The 20813-nt window shown below is 47.1% G+C and overlaps 1 protein-coding gene across 1 annotated transcript in view; it reads right to left on the bottom strand.

The window, feature by feature from the left end:
- nampt2 (nicotinamide phosphoribosyltransferase 2) overlaps window positions 1-20813 on the bottom strand; it is a 66026-nt gene that overhangs the window by 26430 nt on the left and 18783 nt on the right. The gene's annotated exons all lie outside the window — the stretch shown is intronic.

The following is a 20813-nucleotide window of genomic DNA, read 5'->3' as shown; positions in this document are numbered from 1 at the left end:
TATCAACTAGAATCATAGGGTTAAATTTCAACTTCTAAAAACCCAAACTCTGGCGGTGGGTTAGTTATTTAAATATTATAAGGAGATTGAGAACCTCACATTCAACCTGTTTACGTGGTATCACAGAATGGAATCACTAAGTGGTTACAGCACAGAACGAGGCCATTCAGGCATTTGTTTCCATCCTGGCTCTGTGCAAGAGCAAATCAGCTATTCCTGGGGCAGCATCTTCCGGTCAGCGAGTGGGGGCAGGGCCCGCTTGCCGATGTGTAAAATGACACGGGGATATGACGGGCGTGAGTCCCAACATCACCCTGCGTCATTTAGATTCTCAGATCAGCTGGCACACAGCCACCTGCCGAACTATCAATGGCTTATTAAGGCCATTAAAAAACTGATTAAGATGATTATTGGATCTGCCCGTCCAACCTTAAGGTTGGCGGGCAGGCCAGGAGCCCAGGCAGGCTTTGGAAAAAACATGAAACCTCATCCAAGGGCAGAATGAGGTTTCATGAGGGTATTTAAATATTTAATGAAATATTTCAATAAAAGGTATGGACATGTCCCAACTCATGTGACACTGTCACATCAGGGGACATGGCAGGGAAATTTTTTTATCACCTTTATTTAAAATTTTCAATTGGAGCTGAACTCCGAGGCAGTACTTGGCCTCAGGGAGATCTGTGTGCTCTTTCATGCACAAGCGTGAAACAGCGCACTCCTGGCTGAGGAAATCTCCCCCCTCTCGCACAGGGAGCACACAATGCTTCCTGGTGGACTTAACGCTGGGCGGGCCGATCAGAAGGCCACCCGCCCGCTCCTGCACTTTTCCCCCGACGGGGAAAATGTTGCCCCAAGTTCCCGCCCTTTCCCCATAGCCCAGCAATTTTTCTCCCTTTAGTTGTTTATCTAATTCCCTTTTGAAAGCCGTGAATAAATCTGCCTCCACTCAGGCAATGCATTCCAAATCCTAACCACTCACTGCATAAATATGTTTTTCCTCATGTCGCCATTGCTTCTTTTGCCAATCACCTTAAATCGGTGCCCTCTGGTTCTCAATTGTATGACCAATGGGAACAATTTCTCTCTACCAACTCTATCTAGACCCCTCACAATTTTGAAAACCTCCATCAAATCTCCTCTGAACCCTCCCTTTAAGAAGAAAAAAAAACATCTTCTCCAATTTACTGTAACTGAAGTCTCTCATCTCTAGAAACATTCTCATAAAGAAAGGTTCACCGTAACATTTGTGTTTTTGAACTCTATGTGTCTATCTAGAAAGCTCAGGATCCCATATGCCTTTTTCACTACTTTCTAAACCTGTCCTACCACCTTCAATGATTTGTGTACATATACCCTAGGTGTCTCCACTCCTGCACTTTTAGAATTGTACCCTGCAGGAAAGATGAAGGGTTTGAGAAAACACCCATATTGCATGTGAACTTGCTGAGAATTTGGAGATACTGGCACACATTGAATCAGATCTAGTCTACATTCAGAGAAAGCGGAAGCAGTTCACATATGAAGCAGATGAGAAGCCTATTCAGAGCCCCAAGGAAAAATTCAAAGTGAACTTTTATTTTGCACTTCTTGACACAGGAATACAATTGGTTGAATAAAGATTTGTACAGATGCATCAAATTAGTGCTGCATTTGGCTTCCTCCATGATGTTCAGTTTACAGAGCAGCACATCAAAGCAGATTGTGGAACATTGCTTGAAGCTAGAGTAGGCTTTAAAACCTGGGGACTCCAAAGGTGCTTCAGATTTGTGCAATGAATTGCGAGCCATTGCAAGACGAGTTCCAAAGTGTGCATCACTACATGATGTATTAAACTTTGTATGCAAAAATAAGCTGAGAGATGGTGTCCCTAGCACTTTTATTGCTCTCTGCATCCTCTTGGCATTCCCTGTTTCTGTGGCCAGTGGTGAGCAAAGCTTTTCCAAGTCAAAGTTGATCAAAATATACCTTAGTCCTCAATGATGCAAAAAAGGCTTGCTGCGCTATCCACCTTGTCAACAGAACATGCAATTGCTCAAAATATTGACCTGAAGGAACCGGTTTCTACATTTGCTAAACTGAAAGCGTGGAAAGGTAAATTCTAAATCTTGAACAACTTCCATGAAAACACATAGTGCAGTATCATGTCATCTGAGCCAATATTATACATTAATGCATTGTGCCCAGAGGGTGGTTGGAGTCTGGAACAAACTTCCTGAACGGGTGGTGGAGACAGGTTCAATCAAAGTATTCAAAAGGGAATTGAATTGCTATCTGAAAAGAATGAATTTGCAAGGTTACGGGGATAAGGCAGGGGACTGGGACTGTTCTTCAGCAAGCCAGTGCAGACTCAATAGGCTGAATGGCTTTCTTCTGCACTGTAAAGATTCTGTGATATATCCTGTGAAAAGTGTAGAACAATGGGAGTGTTACGTACAATCGATATCATAATACAGTTTTTCTTGTAAAATAAACCTGTAATTTATTTATAAACACAGAATATGAATATTTATTCATACTAAACTAATGCAGAATAGTTAATTAATGTTGGGCATGCACGCGGAGTGGAATGGGTGGTGCCACCGGTTGAATTGCTGGTTCCCTGAGTTTTCACATTTTCAATTCAAACCATTCAGAAAGGAGAGCACCTGGGTGATGATCTCATGATGCGGATTGAGGTCTCGCTAGACATGCGGGAGTGGAGTGCACAAATTTAACTGGCGCCGAGGCCAAAGAAGCTGAGAAGCAGAGAGGCTTATGGGAAGATGAGGTCGGAGTGAGGGCAGCCATCAATAACCACTACCCAACATTTTGACAAGTTTTAGCAGTTCCGTGAGAGTAGTTCAATTTTACTGTATTCATTTTCAAAAGTTAATTGTGGGGCGGGGAAGATGGGGGGGTATGCACCAGACTGAAATGTTCACCTAGGGCAGCAAATACCCTTGAACTAGCCCTGCCCCCATATACCCCCAGGTTCCACTATTCCTGCACGTTTAGAATTGTACCTTTCATCTTTAATGCCTCTCCTTGTTGTTTCTACCAAAATGAGTCACTTCACAATTCTCTGCAGTAAAATACATATACCACATCTCTGCCCATTCCACCAATCTATGTCCTCTTGAAGCCTATCACTATCCTCTTCACAATTAATAATACTTACAAGTTTTGTATCATCTGCAAATTTTGGAATTGTACCCTGCACGCTCAAGTCTGGTTCATTAATACAAATAAAGTAAACCAGTGGTCCTAATATTGACCCCTGGGGAACACCACTTTATATCTTCCTCTAGTTGAGGAAAAAAAAATTGCCACTAGTCTCTGTTTCCTGTCACTTAGTCAACTTTGTATTCATCCTTTTATTCCATTGATTTTAACTTTGCCGACAAGCCTGTTATTTGGCACTCATCAAATGTCTTTTGGAAGGCCATGGCCAAAATTTTCCGTTTGGTGGGTGGGCAGAGCAGGAGCAGACGCGGACCGACCAGCGCTCGCAATCGGGGCCGCGCCACTATTTTTTGTGTGGGCAGGGCAATTAAGGCTCACCCAATGCTTTTCCGACTCCCATGGGTAGCGGGAGTGTGCGGGCGACAGCGGGCATGCACAGAATACTGGGTCCAATAGCGACCGGCAGTCTATTTAAAAGAAGGCCTGGCAGCCTCCTGTAGGCTGCTCACAATGGCCACCTCGAGATCCAACTGCAGGGGGTCTGCTGACCAAGGCAGTCTGGAGGGAACAGCAGAGGAGCATGGCAGGCTGCAGGGTCTGCCACAGGAGCAGGGCAGGCTGCAGGGTAGGCCAGCAGGGGGGGGGGGGGGGGGGGGGGGGGGGGGGGGCGCCAATGTGCCCCTTGCTTTCCTGATGATTGCCTTGCTGCTCTCCTCGAGGAGGTGGCAGCACAGCGGGACGTGTTGGTCCCCCAGGATGGGAGGAGGAGGCCCCATCCCACATGACTAAACGTGCATGGGAGGAGGTGGTGGAGGTGGTGAGCTCCCGCGACGTGGTGGGGCGCACCTGGATCCAATGCCGTAAGCGCTTCAATGATTTGTTGCACTCTGGAAGGATGAGTACCATGTTGGCATTGGGCATTTAACCCAGTAGGTAGCCTTAGCCTTTGAGGGCACCCCCCCCCCCACGCCCCCCCACCCCCCACAAGTCTTACTGTCGTGACTGCATTGAATCATGTTGGCCATTTCTCGTACACTGGGTGGGCATGCAGATTGTGCCCATGCTTACATCAGCCTGAGCGGTTCATAAGATGATGAGTTCTCCCCCGCATCATGTATTGCTCTTAGTCGCACAAGAGTAGTCTGGGGGCAACCTGCAGGTGATGCAGCTAGGTGCATACTCAGAACTCCAACACATGTCCTATTCAAGGTGATGAGATTGTAGAAGGGAAGCCTCAAGGTCTCATGGCCAAGAGCCATCAGCTGCCCTCGACGCTACACGGAGTTGCGCCTCCTTGCTATGGGAACAAAGGCCGTATGTTTCCTAAAGTGATGGACGCAGAATGTGTCCAAGGTGGCCGTTTGGGGGTGTTGGGAGCAGGTGTACTATCTTTGTGTGGCTGATCAGCAGTAGCATGGAGAGGATGCACTGGAGGTCTGATATGGGCCACTGTGGTTGGGGTGCGGCATGCGCGTGCAGAGTCCATGTGTGATTAGCTACAATGAATGGTCTTCTCTGTTTTTCAGGAGAAAAGTGCTCACAATGCACGTGAGCGTTTGCGGACTGGAGGTGGCCAGGCCCAGCTGATGATTTTAAGCCGCATCGAGCAGGAGGCCCTGGAGCTTAAGAGGCGCCATACACCCAGGTCCATTGGTGTCAGTGAGGCTGGGGTGGAGCGGCCAGGTATTTGAGGTCAACACTGACATCTGCTCTGTCTTCCCACCATCCATAGCACTGATGATGAATCGTTATTGTTGCAACATTGCTCATTCACAGACTGATAGAGTCAGAGGTGTGGGTCATTGACAAAGGTCCGTCGTCCCTTCGAAGATGCGCGTTTCAAGTACCTTCCAAAGTGTTCTTATCCCATTTCCAGCCATATCCCCATGGCCTTGTAAACTGCACATCCAAATAGTTATTACATGTTAGGTGGGTTTCTATGTCCACTACCCTTTCAGGCAGTGCGTCCCACATTAATGTGTGCAAAAGTTGCTCATCACCTCACCTGTCAGCCTCATGCCCCTTACCTTAAATCAATGCCACCAGGTTACTCATCCCTCTGCCAAGGGGAAAAGTTCCTTTCTGTCAAACCTATCTATGCCCCTCATTATGTTACAAAGCTCAATATTGTCACCCCTCAATCTCCTCTGCTCCAGGGGAAATATCCCCAGTCTATGCTATGTGTCCTCATAACTCAAACTCTCCAGCCCAGCGTGCATCCTGGTCAACAACCTCTGCACTCTCTCCACTCCAATCACATCTCTCCCGTGAAACGCATATCACAACTGCACGCAGAACTATAGCTGTGGCCTAGGCAGCGTTTTCTGCACTTGCAACATGACCTCCCTGTTCCTATATTCTATTCCTCAGCTAATAAAGGCAAGTCTGACATTTACTTTTTTAAACACCTTATGTACCTGTTCCGCTACTTAATGGGCCTGTCGACATGCCCAGCAAAGTCCCTTTGATCCTCCTGACTTTCCACAGTCCCACCATTCCTCGTGTATTCCCATACCTTTTTTCTCCTGCCCAAGTGCATCACCTCACACTTATCCACATAACATTCCATTTGGCATTCCTTAGGCCATCTGACCAGCCTGTCTGTTTCCGCCTATAATGTTAAGGTCTCCTCCTGACTATTTGCCACCCCACCAATATTCATCTCCATAGGTTCTGGAAGGTTGAGCGCATAATGAACCGGGGGAAAGGGATGAAGTGTGTCACTGTGTGCACGCTAACTGATCCACTGTCCTTGTTAATTTCAGCATCATCAGAGCATGGCCGCCAGGAGGAACTGCAGATGCCCCCTCTCACACCTGAGGGCCCTCAGCTGTCACCCGTGTCACACCATTTCTGCGAGGCAGGCACCAGCGCAGATATTAGCGCATCTGTGGGCATTGCAACATCGGCTAGTGTCCCGGGGCACAGTGGTGAGGGCACTTCACAACTGCTGGAGGAGCTGGTAGAGACAGAGTATCGATGGCGCCAGCAATCAGAGGACTGCAGGGGACCAGGCACATGCTGAATTGGGGCGTGATGATGTGCCTCTGGAGTCATCCATGACGCAGCAGCTGCAGGAAATGCGCCCAGGTGTGCGGGAACATCTGGGAGTGTTGCATGAGACTATGCTTCACTTGGTGTCTGTGGTGGTGGAGTCCAAGCAGAGCATCACCGATGCAGTGAGCCTCATGGCAGAGCGTCATGCTTCCTCCATGGAGAAAGTGGCAACTCTCGTGGAGAGGGGCTTCTAGGAGAACAAGCAGCTCGGACCTGCAAGGCCTCACAGTGCCAGTGGCACAGCATGTCATTGCCAATGTGGGAGATGGTGTGGGCTTCAAGCTTCCCAGCTCGTTGCCATCCATTGACGGTGAGCAGGAGCGTCTGGGGCGACCTTATGTCGGCGGAGCAGCTGCCTGGCGTATCTGCAGGCTCGGTGCTAAGGATGAGGGCAACAGCTGCTTCGCCCCTCTCCCAGTGACTGCTTCATCAGGTAAGGCTGCGACAACTGGGGAGATGCCAGCTGTGGACCTGGCAGCTCCTTCCCAGGCAGGGCCAGCACAGGCTCCATGGACCAGAGGACGACCTCCAAGGTCATCAAGGCCAACAGGACAGCAGAGTCAGCAGGCTGTCTCAGATGCCACTCCAAGCAATGGGGCGGCACCAAGACATAGCACCCGTAAACGTAAGCATAAGGCACCTTAGGCACACCACAGGTTTCTCACTGGTGCTTTTGTGTTGGCTCTGGATTAGGGAATTTTTATTTGTTTATGCTTGTAAAACATTTTGGTTTGATTCTGTGTGACCTTATGATGGTGAAAATTAAAACCAGATGTGTTACAATGGCTGAGGGTGGCTCCTTTGTTCTGCATTTGTATGTTTTACATAAATATCCTGAGTGTTTGAGTGAACATTGAGGTTTATGTCCAAATCCCTTAGTTGCAGCTGATGAAGTGGCAGATGTAGCACTTAAGTGCCGACTATGGAAGTGCCAGTCAAGGCTGGTCCTCCTGATCCATTTTTGTGGAGCTGGCTGAAGGTTCACTGGATTAAAGTGTCCCTGGTATCCCTGCCTCCTTGGTGTAGTCCCAGTTCAACGTTTAGCCCTCATCATTCCTCTGTGCTTCCTCATCCTCAGAATCAGTGCTGGACTCATCGTGTGCAGCCGCATCCACTGCATCAATGTCTTTATCATCCACTGCATCCCCCCTTTCCCATGCAAGATTGTGGAGAGCGCAGCATGCAACCACTATCACCGACACATGATCTGGGGGGTACTGGAGTGCGCCCCCTGAGCAGTCCAGGCACCGGAAGCGCATCGTGAGAAGACCGATGGCTCTCTCCACCACAGTCCTTGTGGTGCCATGGCTCCTATTGTACCGATGCTCAGCTTCTGTTCTTGGATGGCAGAGAGGTGTCATGAGCCACCTTTGCAGGGGTAGCCCTCATCACCCAGCAGCCATCCATCAAGCCGAGCCGGAGCACTGAAGAGCCCTGGCACCTGGGAGTCTCTGAGGATGTAAGTGTCATGGGAGCTGCCTGGGTACCTTGCACAGACTTGTAGAATCTGCATCCTGTGATCACACACTATCTGCATGTTCATGGAGTGGAAGCCCTTCCTGTTGACGAAGGCACCGGGCTCACCTGCTGGTGCCTTGATGGCCACATGTGTGCAGTCAATAGCACCCTGGACGTGGGGAAAGCCAGCAATGGCCGTGAAGCTGGCTTGCCTGGTCCTAGTGGAAGTGGATGAAGGTCAATGCCCGCCTGAATAGCACGTCTGTAACCTGCTTGACACAAGTGTGGACAGCTGATTGGGAGACACCGCAAAGATCATCCACTGAGCCCTGGAAGGAGCCAGAGACATAGAAGTTGAGGGCAACTGTGACCTTCAGAGCCTTTGGCATGGGATGTCCGCCCACACAGTTAGGAGAAATCTCAGGGCTAATCATCTGACAGATGTAGTTGACTGTCTCCCTTGTCAGTCGGAGCATCCTTCGGCACTGCACCTCAGTCACACTGAGGGAGCTGCTTCGCTGCCTGTATACCCTGGCAGCAGGATAGTGACGCCTTCGGCGGCCCCTTCCACCTTGGACTATCTCTTGGCCCTGCACCCCTTGTGCCTGCGCCTGTACTCCCAAAGGTGGTTTCCCTGGAGGCTGATTGTGCACTCCTGGCCTCCTCCTTATACTAACCCTCCCTTCCTCCTCAGAGGAGCTGCCTCCTGTGGACATATCAGAACCCATATCCAGGCTGAAGGGAGGCCTCTGGAAAGCCGTAGGCCTTTTAATGATTACTGACTACAGAGTGCTGAACTGAAGGTTCAGGGTACATAGAAAGCTGCTGGAATTCGTTCTGAACTGCTACAGATCACACAGGCACTTTCTGCAATAAGTACTCACAGACTAGATTGATAACCCCACTGAGCCCTCTTATTCCGCCTGTGGATGAGTTTTATTAAGAAGTCTCTAACCCGCCTGCCCATTGCGCCGACCCAAAGATCGCACAAGTGCCTGAAAATCACCGTCGATTGCCGATTTAAGGGCCTTAACTAGCCCATTAATTAATGGCGGGTGCGCGTTGAACTTCATCGCCCGCCCACCAGGTGAAATATCGTGATGGCGGCAGTGGCGTCGGGACACTCGCCCGATGTCACCACGCGTCATTTTACAAGCTGACGTGCAGGGCTCGCACCCCACCCCCTCCCCCACACACACACACACACCCCCCACACACACACACACACACACACACACACACACACACACACACGTTAAGCAGAAAATTCTGCCCCATGTCCACCGCATCAATCACACTACTCCCTTCCACCCTCTCTGTCACCTCAGCAATACTTAAATATAGGTTACTTAAAGCAAGCCTGCATCTCTGCAAGGCAAGCTGCATTCTGGCTGCAGCAGGCGCTGAACAGGTTAAAGAAGAGTTTGAGCAGACAGAGAAGTGAAAATGGTGCAACAAACAAAAGAATGTGCTCCAGCAATCTCTGGTGCAGCACTAGAGGGCTTGCTGAAGGTGGACCAGAGGAGAGAGGTCCTCTTCCCTCAGGCAGCCACAAAGCTACCAGACAGACACAGTGGCAGCAGGTAGCCCTTGAGGTCAATGCCAACAGACTAGCTATATCACATGGATGGCAATGGCTCAAGAAGGCAGCTCACCACCACCTTTTCAAGGATAATTAAGGATGGGCAACAAATGCTGACCCTGCCAGCAACACTCACATTTCATGAAAGAATAAAAGGTTTCCTTGATCATGTTTGGCCTACTGTCATGAGACTTCATGGGGTCCAGTGTCAATGTTGAGGACTCCCTGGGCCAAACCCTCCTGTCTGTATAATATTGTGCCTCCACTTTTCATGGGCCTGTCCTGCTGGTGGGTCAGGACATGCACAGAGATGGTGATTGGGACATTGGCTGTAATGTATGATTCGGTGAGTATGACTATGTTAGGCTATTAGTGACAAGGACTTTGCAGTGTTGACTAGACAGGATGTGCCTTTGTCATTTCCAGTGCCTAAATTGATGCCATGTGGTCTGCCTAGTTTCACTCTTATTCAACATTTCTATCACTGACAAAACAGAGTGGTTTCCTTGACAATTTCAGAACATAGTTACTAATCAATCACATTGCTGAGGGCCTGAAGTCAGATGTAGGTCAGATTGGGTGAAGATAGCTGATTTCCTCCCTTGAAGGACATTAGTGAACTACTAATTAGGCTGGCTTTTATGACAATCTGGTAATTTCATGATCATTGCTTTGTATTTGAGTCGAGCTTTGTATTCTGGGGCAGAATTTTATGGTCCCAGGCAGCAGGTAAGCAGGCTTGGGAGGCCTGTAAAATTCCCATAAAATTGCCCAGGAGACCTTCCCACTGTTCTCCCAATACTGAACTGTCCGCAATTTTATGTGGCACAGACGAGGCCTAGGGCGGCCTACCTACCCTCACCCCAATTGAGGCCCTTAAGTAGCTAATTATTAGCCCCTTACTGCCTGGCCTCAAGTTCAAAGGCTGGGTGGAAGCTCACCCTGCTCTGGCTTCAGGTAGGAAGGGGGTGCTGCCTCTCTCAAGGGCACCTGGACCATCCCCCACTCCCCCCAAGTTGCTCCCTGCCTCACCAGTGTTTTCATCAAGACCCCAACCCCTTTCTCCCCATAGCCCTGCCATAAGACCGCCCCATACTTACCTGGTCCTGGACTTAGAATCTGGGGACTGCTTGTAGACCCAGCCCTAGACATTGCTGCTGGGACTACAGAGCTGCCGGCTAATCAGATTGGCTGCAACTCTCCAAGGTAGGTCTTGCAGAAGTGAGAGGCAGAATCCCCTTCTCCAGCCAATTACTGCTGGGAAGCTGCTGTGATCGGTGGGGATGTGTTTTGTGCTGACTCTTCAGGTTGCAAGACAGGAAACTTCACTATTCGACAAATCCTGCCCCAGATTCACTCACTTTTCCAGAACCACTTCATCCTATTTAGGGTGTGGGGAGTCGGAGCCTATTCCAACAGGCAATGGGCGCTAAGCAGGGTACACCCAGGATGGGACACTAATCCATCACATGCACACACACAAACACACACAGTGGGGGACAATTTACCGTAGCCAATTCACCTAGCCAGTATGGCTTTGGACGGTGAGCAGAAACCAGAGCACCCGGAGAAAACCCATACAGACACGGGGAGAATATGCAAACTCCACAGGTACCTGAGGTCAGGATCGAACCCAGGAATCTGGAGTTGTGAGGCAGCAGCGCTAACCACTGCTCCACCCTCCTGCCCCAGATTTATTAATTGAATTTAAATTACCTGGCATTAGCCCAAGCCTTTGGATTACTAGTCCAGTAACACTATCACTTTGCTAATGTTCATTACTTTGCTAATTTGAACCTACCTGACCCAAGCCAACCCTGTGTTACAGTTTGCTCCTTAATAGAACTTTTGTAGCTGACATGAAAGAATAAGACAAGGTCATGCTTTACATACTTTGGGCCAAACTTTTAAATGGTGTTAATCATTTGACTTCAGTGAACATTACAGATGCACAATTTTCCTTTTCTTCACCCTGCTCCCCCCTCCCCCCACCCCAGCCCTCTTCTGCCTGGCATCCCCCCATCCCCCACCTTGTCCATGCAGCACAGACTAACTAATGTAACTGGATCATGCTGAGTGACATGAAGCTCTTTATCTGATCAATGGATAGTGATATAAACAGAACTGAGCTGTAGCAGCAGTGACCTTTTCTTTAATGACATGCTAAATGACTTTGCCAGTTTCATTTGCTATACCCACAGGTGCTAAATTGGCTGAAGGACACAGCCAGAGTTATACACCAGGGTAGGTAACAGTTTCCCATTTTAATATCAAATTATTGTCAGTTTCATTAATCCTAAATTAAACTGAAATAATTCCAAGTTGATTAACACCATATTCACACATAACTAATTCCAATAACAGCTACACTGACATTGGATCATGAGTAGAGCTAAAACAGTATGAGTCTGCAATTAATAGACTGATCTTTCTGACTGTGTTGCTTCATCCAAAAGTTCAGAGCACAGGCCTGGGTGCAAGGCCTATAGTCCAGGACTCCACTTAGGTTGAGACGAAACAAACAAGGGAAACTGGGAAGTTGTGAATTTGGGCTTTTAAAGCCTAAAATTTAGAAGGAAGGAAAGACAGAGAGCCAAGAATTTCCTCATGTTTTGGGGAAGAATGATCAAGGAGTGGATTGTGTACACGAAACTTGAACTCAAACCAGGAGGGGGAAGGTTATGCAAGGCTGCTAACCTGAAGCTCAAAAAGAATAAAATTTAAATGAAATCAACAAAATTGTGAAAACTAGAAAAAGGAAGAGAGAACTTGGGGGTTACAGTAAGGGATCGATTGTCTCATTGATCACTTGCTATTGTATCCTGTCCAGGAGTGGAACAGAAGGGCCTGGAATTTCATCCGCAAGTTGGGTGCGCAGATTCAGGAGAATTCCCAGCTTCACAACCTGACTTTAAAAAATGTCTACCCACAAGTCAGATTTTTGGTCTGGCTGTGGGAGCTCCTGAAAGGTTGGTCGCCCATATAACTTCCTGTTTCTCGGAGGAGATGTCACTGGATAGAAATTGCAGCTGCAGTGACTGTAGCAGGAGAGCCCGCACATTCCTGGATTCAATGCAGTAGAAGTTCAGAGACCTGCTGCGTTCTGGCAAAGTGAGTAGCTTGGCTCATCCACACAGAAGACCAAGGAAATGGTCACATCTGCATGCTGTAGCTAAGATGGGAGAACTGGCACAAACCTCTGCTTCAGCAATGAGGCTTGTATATGCAAGCAGCTCATGTAGGTGCACAAAGAACACATGAATGAGCACCGAGATGCACAGACACATATTTCTGCTTGCACAATATATCTGGCTAACACAAATTCATATTGTTGTTCAGGTTTAAAAGGGTGAAGAACACCAAGGAGATGGCCCAGATTGGGAATGGATCAGCCTGTCTGAGAACAATTCGCTCAGTTGAACACATGGCCATGGAGATTGTCAAGATTCCTGAGCAGCTATCTGCTGGTGACGGTGAATCACCATTATCAGGTAATAAAGGTAACATTAAAAGTACCTTGGTGCATGGTGGTAATGGAGGAGATCATGCTGTCACTTCACTGAGCACAAAGGGACCTTGGCATGAGTGGGAGTGCAACAATGGGGTTGAGTCATAAGGGTGCAAAGCATGCTTTCACAACGTGAAGGGCCATACCTAAATATCTCATTTTTCTGTCTCGCACAGGTCCCAGATCTGCTCGCTCACCTCCCTCTGGGCCACCTCATCCCTCATACATCAGGAAGACGAAGAGATGTCCAAGGACGTGGTGTCACATCTCACTAGCCCACACTTCGCGTGCAGTTGATGGCACAGGGTGAAGGGCAGAGCAACAGAGTGCAGGAGGAGGTGTCAGGTGCGCACAGTCCGCATCAGAGAGAGAAAAGTCACAATGATGGACAGGAATATGGAGTCTCAGGAATTGCCTTTTGGGGCACAGTATTTGTCCAGTCAGATGCAGTTGCCTGGACATCCAGCAGAGTTTCCCATGGCAGTGGGAGCTCTTGGACTGTGAATTGAGGAGTCCATCACCATCACGAGATCCACATTGTCCTGGGGGCTTAACCACATGAGCTCTGACCATGAAAGATTGGCCACTCTCATGGAGAGACACATGCAGCAAAACTCAGAATGGATGCAAGGGCAATGTCTCAGCTAGGAAAGGGTGCATGCCTCCCTCAGCAGCCTGAGATCAGTCTGGCCAGGAGTATGATTGCTGACATCCATGAGGAGCTGCATACCATTAACAGGGCAGTCAAAATATTGGCACAGTGGCTGCTGGAATGGACAACTGCTCTCCACCAGCAGCCAGCCCCATCAACCCCACCTGAAGGTCATTGAGGGTGAAGATACCACAAGTTTCTCATTTTCTTCCACCTAACCACCCTCTCCATCAGAGCCCTCATCTGCTCCACAGATGCCAGTGACCACAGATGCCCATCCAAAGCTGCTGAAGCTGCAGTCTGAAAAGAGGACCCCAACAGGTGCCTGCACGACAAGGTAAACAACCACGCTCCTCATAGACTGAGAAGTGAGCAGCCTGCCTCCACTTCCTCCAAGGCAATAAGGGGGAAACTTCGTAGAAGTGTGCCTGAGTGCAAGGTACCGTCTCACCTGGAGCATTAATGGGATCGCCATGGTTGCACTTTTCACATCGCATATATCACATTTGAGCACTTCTTGAATATATTAACTTACACATGTACATGACTTGGTGTGTGTTTGTACACTACAGAGCTCTAAAAGAATGGTAAAATTATGAAGAGGGTTCTTACCAATAATAAGGGCAGCATACTGAGGTGCATCTTGACATGACATCAACAGGAGCAAGGTCGCAACTGATTTGTGATCTATTTAAGGGTTTCTTCCTTCTCTGCTGTATCACAAGAATCCAAAGGTAAAAGGCTCAAGCACATACAAGATGTTCCATGTATCTTTTATTATCCATCCAAGCTTGACTTTAAGGGAGGCTCAATGATCAGGCTCCAAGAAGAGATGCTGGGCAGCAGGTGCATCTCAAGCATGAGTGCCTGTTCCAAGGATTCATCCACATGGCAGTGTTACACATTGATCTAGGTGTAAGCAATTAGCTCGAGAGACCATGTATGCTCCAGGTAATATTGCTTGTTCACTGTCCTAACAACTTTGGCTGCATTTGCCTTCCATAGATATATGGAAGCCAGGAATGTTGCATGTGGTGCCTGCTTCAGAAACTGGAACATTGGCCAGAATGGGTGGTGCACAAGTTCTTTCAAAGAGCTGATGCTGCACAGTTAGGGGCTCATCATGCGTGATTTGCCTTATCTGCATGCTTGCTGGAACATTAAACCTTATATATGCTGATAGGATTGTAAGTATTAAGTCGTGCCACTCTCAGCATTGTAGACATGGTTTGATTAGGAACAAGGTGGTGGCTTTGGCATCTCATTTACAGGCACAGGCACTCATGTGACGGAGCCAGGTTGTGAAGGACTTATTACAATGTATGTTTGCAATACAATGAGGCCCATGGTTATGATGGTGAGGGTTGAACGTGACTGAGTCAAACTCATTGATGCTGATTCTCTCCATTGTCGGGGATTGGTAATCCTTGAATAATTGTGGTATCAATGTACAAGATTCTTTAGGTGGAAGTTGCTCACCAGGAACTGGATAATAGCAATTGTGAGATCTGAGGACTATATGATAATCTATTTTGCACAAGCACTTGCTTGGCAATGATTCCTCCTGCAGGTCAGCCCTGGCTCCATGTCCATGCCACATAGCTGCTCGTCCACTGGCAGCCTCCTCATCCAGTTTGGAATCATCAAAATGGACAGGGGCTTCCACACCTCCTCCTCAACTTCCTCCTCCTCAGAGGTTGGAGCTCTGCTCACAACCTCATTGTCATTGATTTGGAAGCCCCTACACTGCGCAATGTTGTGCAGCATGCAGCACACCATTACTATTCTCAATACCCATGCTGTGGCATATTGCAGAGCTCCACCTGAGCAATCGAGGCACTTGAAGAGCACTTTTAAAATGCCAATGGTCTGCTCAATTGTACTCCTTGTGATGACATGGCTGCTGTTATAGTTGCCCTCTCTGTTTGCGGGCTCCTAAGGGAGTCACTAGCCAGGTTCTTAAGGGATAGCCCTTGTCCCCTAGAAATCAACCACACACCTGCATGGTTTGCTGAAATAGCTGAGGGTATTGGGAACCACTTAGTATGAAGGAGTTGTGGCAGGGAACCTTGCACACACTTGAAGGAAGACCTTGTTGTGGTCACAAGGCCCGGACATGAAGTGAGCGTAAGGACTTTCATTGATGCAAGTGTCCGCACGCTGAGCTGGGGCCTTTATAGCAACATGGGTGCAATCAATAATACCCTGCGCCTGAGGGAAGCCTGTTAATTGGGCAAAGGCCATGGCTCTCTGCATCCGAGTTAGCAAAGCAACAGAGAAATTAATGTGATTCCCCCAGACAAGCAAACAGGGCATTAGTTACAGCCTTAATGCAGCTATGTGCTGTTGGGATATACCGCACAGTTCTTGTTATGATCCCTGGAAGGAGCACGAGGCAAAAAAATTGAGAGCTAATATTACCTTTACAGACACTGGTAGACATGGGTGTTGATGGAGTGTAGCTCGAGTTGTTCCTGGACCATGCAACATATGCCTGCACCACCTCACGGCTTAACCGTAGTCACCTTTGGCATTGGTTCTCTGTCATATTGAGGTATGATGTCCTAGGTCTGTACATCCTTCCCACAGGGTAATACCTGCTTGACCTGCCTCTCCTTCCTGGTGCACATGCAGCAGCCTTTTCCTCTGCCCTCTGGCTGTTAACGTTGACTGGCTTCTACAGCATCTATTGGGTGAAGATGGGTGCCATGCCCATCTTCTATCTTCCTTCCCACAAAAAGATATGCGCCCTTCTCCAGCACGAAGTTTTTCTGGGCACCTGGGTGCACAAGTCAGTGATAGCAAACATAATTGCCCTGTGAGACACCAGCCTCACCCTCCTATTCCCTTGGTTTACAGCGAAATAGTTGGTATTGAGTTTGTGCCAATTCTGGGGCAATGAAGACAAGTTTCAAGCTAATTCCACAGGGGTACCTGCACCTCACCAAAGGGGTACCCTGGCTATCCAAAGTAGTGCACAAAGTTCAGACCTGCTCTTACACTTTGGTTCCACATTTCTAGCCTACCAAGGCAGCTGATGATTTAAATGGTCAGCTGTCTCAGTGAAACATGCATGCCCGAATCACACCTCGCCCGCACAAAAATGGGAAATGCCATGTTTGTGGGTGAGACTTGCGATTTCCAGACTCATCTGCCGTTTTCTCCACATCAGAGGTTCTCTGTCATGGAGAACATCCAGGTCAAGGTGTGAGAATAGGTTCCCAAATATGGAATCAGCATTCCTATGTTGGATGGACTTGGGTGTTGAAGAGAGTTGTACTGAGATAGCATATTGTCATGAAGACCGATTAATGGATACCTTTGTCACTGAAGCTGTTACTAAAACAGCCATTGTAATTCTGTTGACAATATTGGCATTAGTTGAACTAAATTGAAGAGTACCAAATGCTGGAGTGAATATGTAGGAAGACAATGAATGCGAATGCAATTTCTGTAGTATCACTGGGGGTGGCATAACAGAGGCCTAACACTACCTTGCTCGGGCATGCAATGTTGCCAGTTGTTCCCAGTGTGGACCGCAGGGCAGAGCCTCTTCAAAAAGTCCTATTTGCACAGGAAGATTGTGAAGCAGCTCAATCTTGATATCAGTCAGCCCAACGACACTAAATAAACAAAAATCTTTCTTCTTCTGTGTAGCAGAATTCTTCTGCGACCGTGTCCTCCAGTAAGTGAACTCTCCTTGATCCCCAGCCTGGCTGCAGCCTATTTATGCCCACATGTCGTACCATGTGCTGACCCCAGCTCTATACTAGCCTTCAAGCAGCACAGTAACAGTATCTGAGCTAGTGGCTGAGAGTGTCAGGTTAAGTGAAAGGAGCCCTTCATTCGTGCTTTGCTGAATAGCCAGCAATTCTTACATGTCAAAAGCAGGAACTGAGAAGGAGAAGGTTAGGGTAAGGTGAGGAGCACGAGGTCGTGATCATATAACCTGAAGCTTGCTCATCTTGCTGGATAGCAGGATGACAGTGAACTGGAAGTTGAGCAGGGGCATAAGGTAGGAACATACTGTCATCCTACACATTCTCAGTGACACCGGATGACACGGGTTCACTGCCATCCCCATGATGCTGATAGCTATCTCCTCCACCAATTCCATTCTGATAGTTTCTACTGCCTGTTGCCTTACCCTGCAAAAGAAAGAGCAGATTGTCAGTGATTGTGTAGTGTTGTGTTTGGGTAATTTGTCTGCCATAGCTGAATAGCTGGAGCTATATGGAGTCAGTGAGAGATGAAGTTGACAGCATTGGTGAAATATTTGGAAATGAGTCCTGTGTGCTAGCGATTGTTGATGGGCGAGTGATGAGGGTGCATTGAGCAATACGAGAGGCTAATGGTTTGGAGGATATAAGATGTCATGTGAAGATACTTTCACTGAGCTTGAACACCCGCGTGAGGTCATTAGATTCTTGCGGTGTTGCTGTCAGGTCTTCGGTTCTAAATGCCTTCCCAGCCATCTGCACCCACTCCTCTTTGATGGGCCTTGAGATCCTCCTGGCATCCCACAGAGCCATGTTGTCTCTCCTCCTGCCCAGCTCCTCCACATATGTCTCCAGCACCACATCAGTCATCGTGAAATCCTCTCTTTGCCCTGTGTTTAATTTTCCATCATTTAAATTCTAATGTTATTCAATGCTGCTTCTCTTTAAGATGAACAGCCAGCCTTTAAGAAGAGCAGGCTGGCTGCATCACATGGTATCTGCACAATGCTGCTTGGCTCCCCTGCTGAGTGCAGATATATCCACCAACATGAAGGAGGAGGAAGCAATGCAGGACCCTCTTGATTACATGCTACAATTATGCAGATGAAGTGAGGGCATCAAATTTGCCTGCTGCCCACCTCGGGTGGAACTAGCATGAGAGGGCTAAGTGCTCAAAATCTGCCCAAAAGCACACAAATGTCTAGCCAGTTATTTTTATACTCCTCTGATTGTCATGTCATTGAAAAGAAATGCTTGCAGGAAGAAGCTAATACTTGAATAACCAAATGGAAAGGACATTAGGCAGTGTTTATGACAAGCTGGGTATCCACCGGTGCCAACTTTTAAACCACAAATACTGGTATAGAGGCACCCAATTTCCACTAGAAAATCAAGTGTCAGTAAATCATTATGATGTTCTTGCCAGCTTATACAGTAAGATGACAAAGAGAAAAAGGGGGAAAAGTTACAGTTTATTCCATTTATTTCCTACACATTATGATAGTGTCGCAGTAGTTTCTGAAGTACAAATGTGACAAACTGACACACCTTCAGAAAACAAATCTATAACTTGTTTAAATGAAGGCCTGGATTGCTTTACCCGACTGTCTTGCAGACAGGTTCTAAGCAATTTTCATTAGCTACAAGGTGGAATAGAGTTTAACTTCATCTGACAGCTGTTGACCCACTAACTGCTATAAGTCATATTAGTCCAACATTAGGTTGCTTAGAAATAAGTTTGTTTGCCTGCAGTGAATTCTGTACTTGACTTCTAAGGGATGGAACAACAGCACCATAATCTCAAGTGAGAGGTGAAAGTCATAACAAATCAAAAATTTCAGGCAGAACTCAGGAATAGTCCAAATAAAATAGCAAACGCTGGATCTGTTGCAAAAAAAAAGCTAATGTATCTGATTTATTGAAAATAGAGATCATTATGTTGTAGGAGAAACACAAGGTCACATGTGAACCACGACAGGCTGAAAACAGCATAACACATGCAGTAGCCAGATTAGTCCCATGGTGAAAGAAAAATCCTTAGCTGGTGAAGGATACCTGAAGAACATACCCGTCAATTGACCTTCAGTCAGTGAGAGTCACAAACTGCAACCAGCAAATGATGACCAACTTCTCTAACCATACAGAGATGGCAAGGTTGAAAGTGCTGTCAAATGAGTCTATGTGAAGGTTAGTTTGAAACACAAAGTAAATATCTGTGAGCAAAAATTATCATGCTATTGTTAGATAATCTTCCATGGCAATCCAAATAGGATGTCAAGAACAAGTTAGTCATAAATGAAGTGATGTTGCGAGGTGGCAGAAAAATTCGACCAGAGTTCACAGATGTAACTCAGGTTCCATTTTTATAGCCATATATTTTATTCTTATAGTGGAAACTACCTGTGCAAATGAAGTAGGTGGTAAGGACACCTGCCTAAAACCAGCAGGGTTCTTCTTTAAATGTGGTGATTGGCATTTGAGGAAGTCATTGGGCCCACACTGCAAATTTAACTGACAGCCTGCGCTGGGAAGCTGTTACACTAACATTGCATGGCAGTAAAACTGCAAAGAGAATGCAGGGCCAGAAAAGGCCCAAATAGATAACGTTATTTTTAAAACTTTTCACAAGAAAAATTTATGGTTCCCCTGTTCAAGGCTTATCCGGTTTCCCAATGGAATTCCCTCCTGAAACTCAGTACCTGTAACTTACCCGAGTGTCAGCTATCATTCAATGGATTCCCACTACCCTGTCCTTTCCCCGTAGCCCTGCAGTTTTTGTTTCTATTCAGATAATTATTCAATTCCCTTTTGAAAGCCTCAATTGAATCTGCCTCCACCAAACTCTCAGGCAGTCCATTTCAGATCCTAACAACTTGATGCGTAAAAAAAAACTTATCCTCATGTCACCTTTGGTTCTTTTGCCATTCACCTTAAATTGGTGCTCTGATTCTCAACCCTTCTGCCAATGAAAACAATTTCTCCCTATCTATTCTGCCCAGATCCCTCATGGTTTTGAATACTTCTATGAAATCTCCTCTTAACCTTCTTGTAGTGATCTGATATGTAATATACCTTTAAGACAAGTATTGTAATGTAAGGTCACATGATCTTAATATCCAATAACAGAGTAGCACGAGCTACCTGTTATGTGGGACAGTCTTGAGTTAGTCACTGAGGAGTAAAGACAGAGTTTTATGTTGTGAGTATACAAGTATTGCTGCTGAGTTTAGTTTGTAAATAAACTGCATGTGTTTATTCTAACAACATCCCCTGATGTTCTCTGTCCCTGTACCAACTCAGTCACCCTGAAATAAGCATTTAGCCCCAATAGCCAAGGGCACTGGATCCAACACTTCTCTTCTGAGGAGACCGGCCTCAGCTTCTCCAGTTTATTCACATAACTGAAGTCACCTATCCCTCAAAACATTCTCACAAATCTTTCCAGCATTCCTCTAGAATAATTGTGAAAGCTTTAGAAAGTGTGCTGCCCAGAATTGGACACAATACTCCAGTTGAGGACAAACCAGTGTTTTATAAAAGGTTCACCTAATTTTCTTGCTTTTGTCCTCATATGGACAGGTTTTTGGATTGGAACCCCAAGGTCAGGGTCAAATGGAAGCCACAGCCCCACATTTTGTGGGAAACAGTCATCCGGCAGTAACTTTTCCCGAA

Source organism: Carcharodon carcharias, chromosome 7 (assembly GCF_017639515.1).
Source record: "Carcharodon carcharias isolate sCarCar2 chromosome 7, sCarCar2.pri, whole genome shotgun sequence".
NCBI classification, from domain to species: domain Eukaryota; kingdom Metazoa; phylum Chordata; class Chondrichthyes; order Lamniformes; family Lamnidae; genus Carcharodon; species Carcharodon carcharias.
Note: the sequence above shows the minus strand (reverse complement) of the source record. Positions and strands in the feature narration are given on the sequence as shown.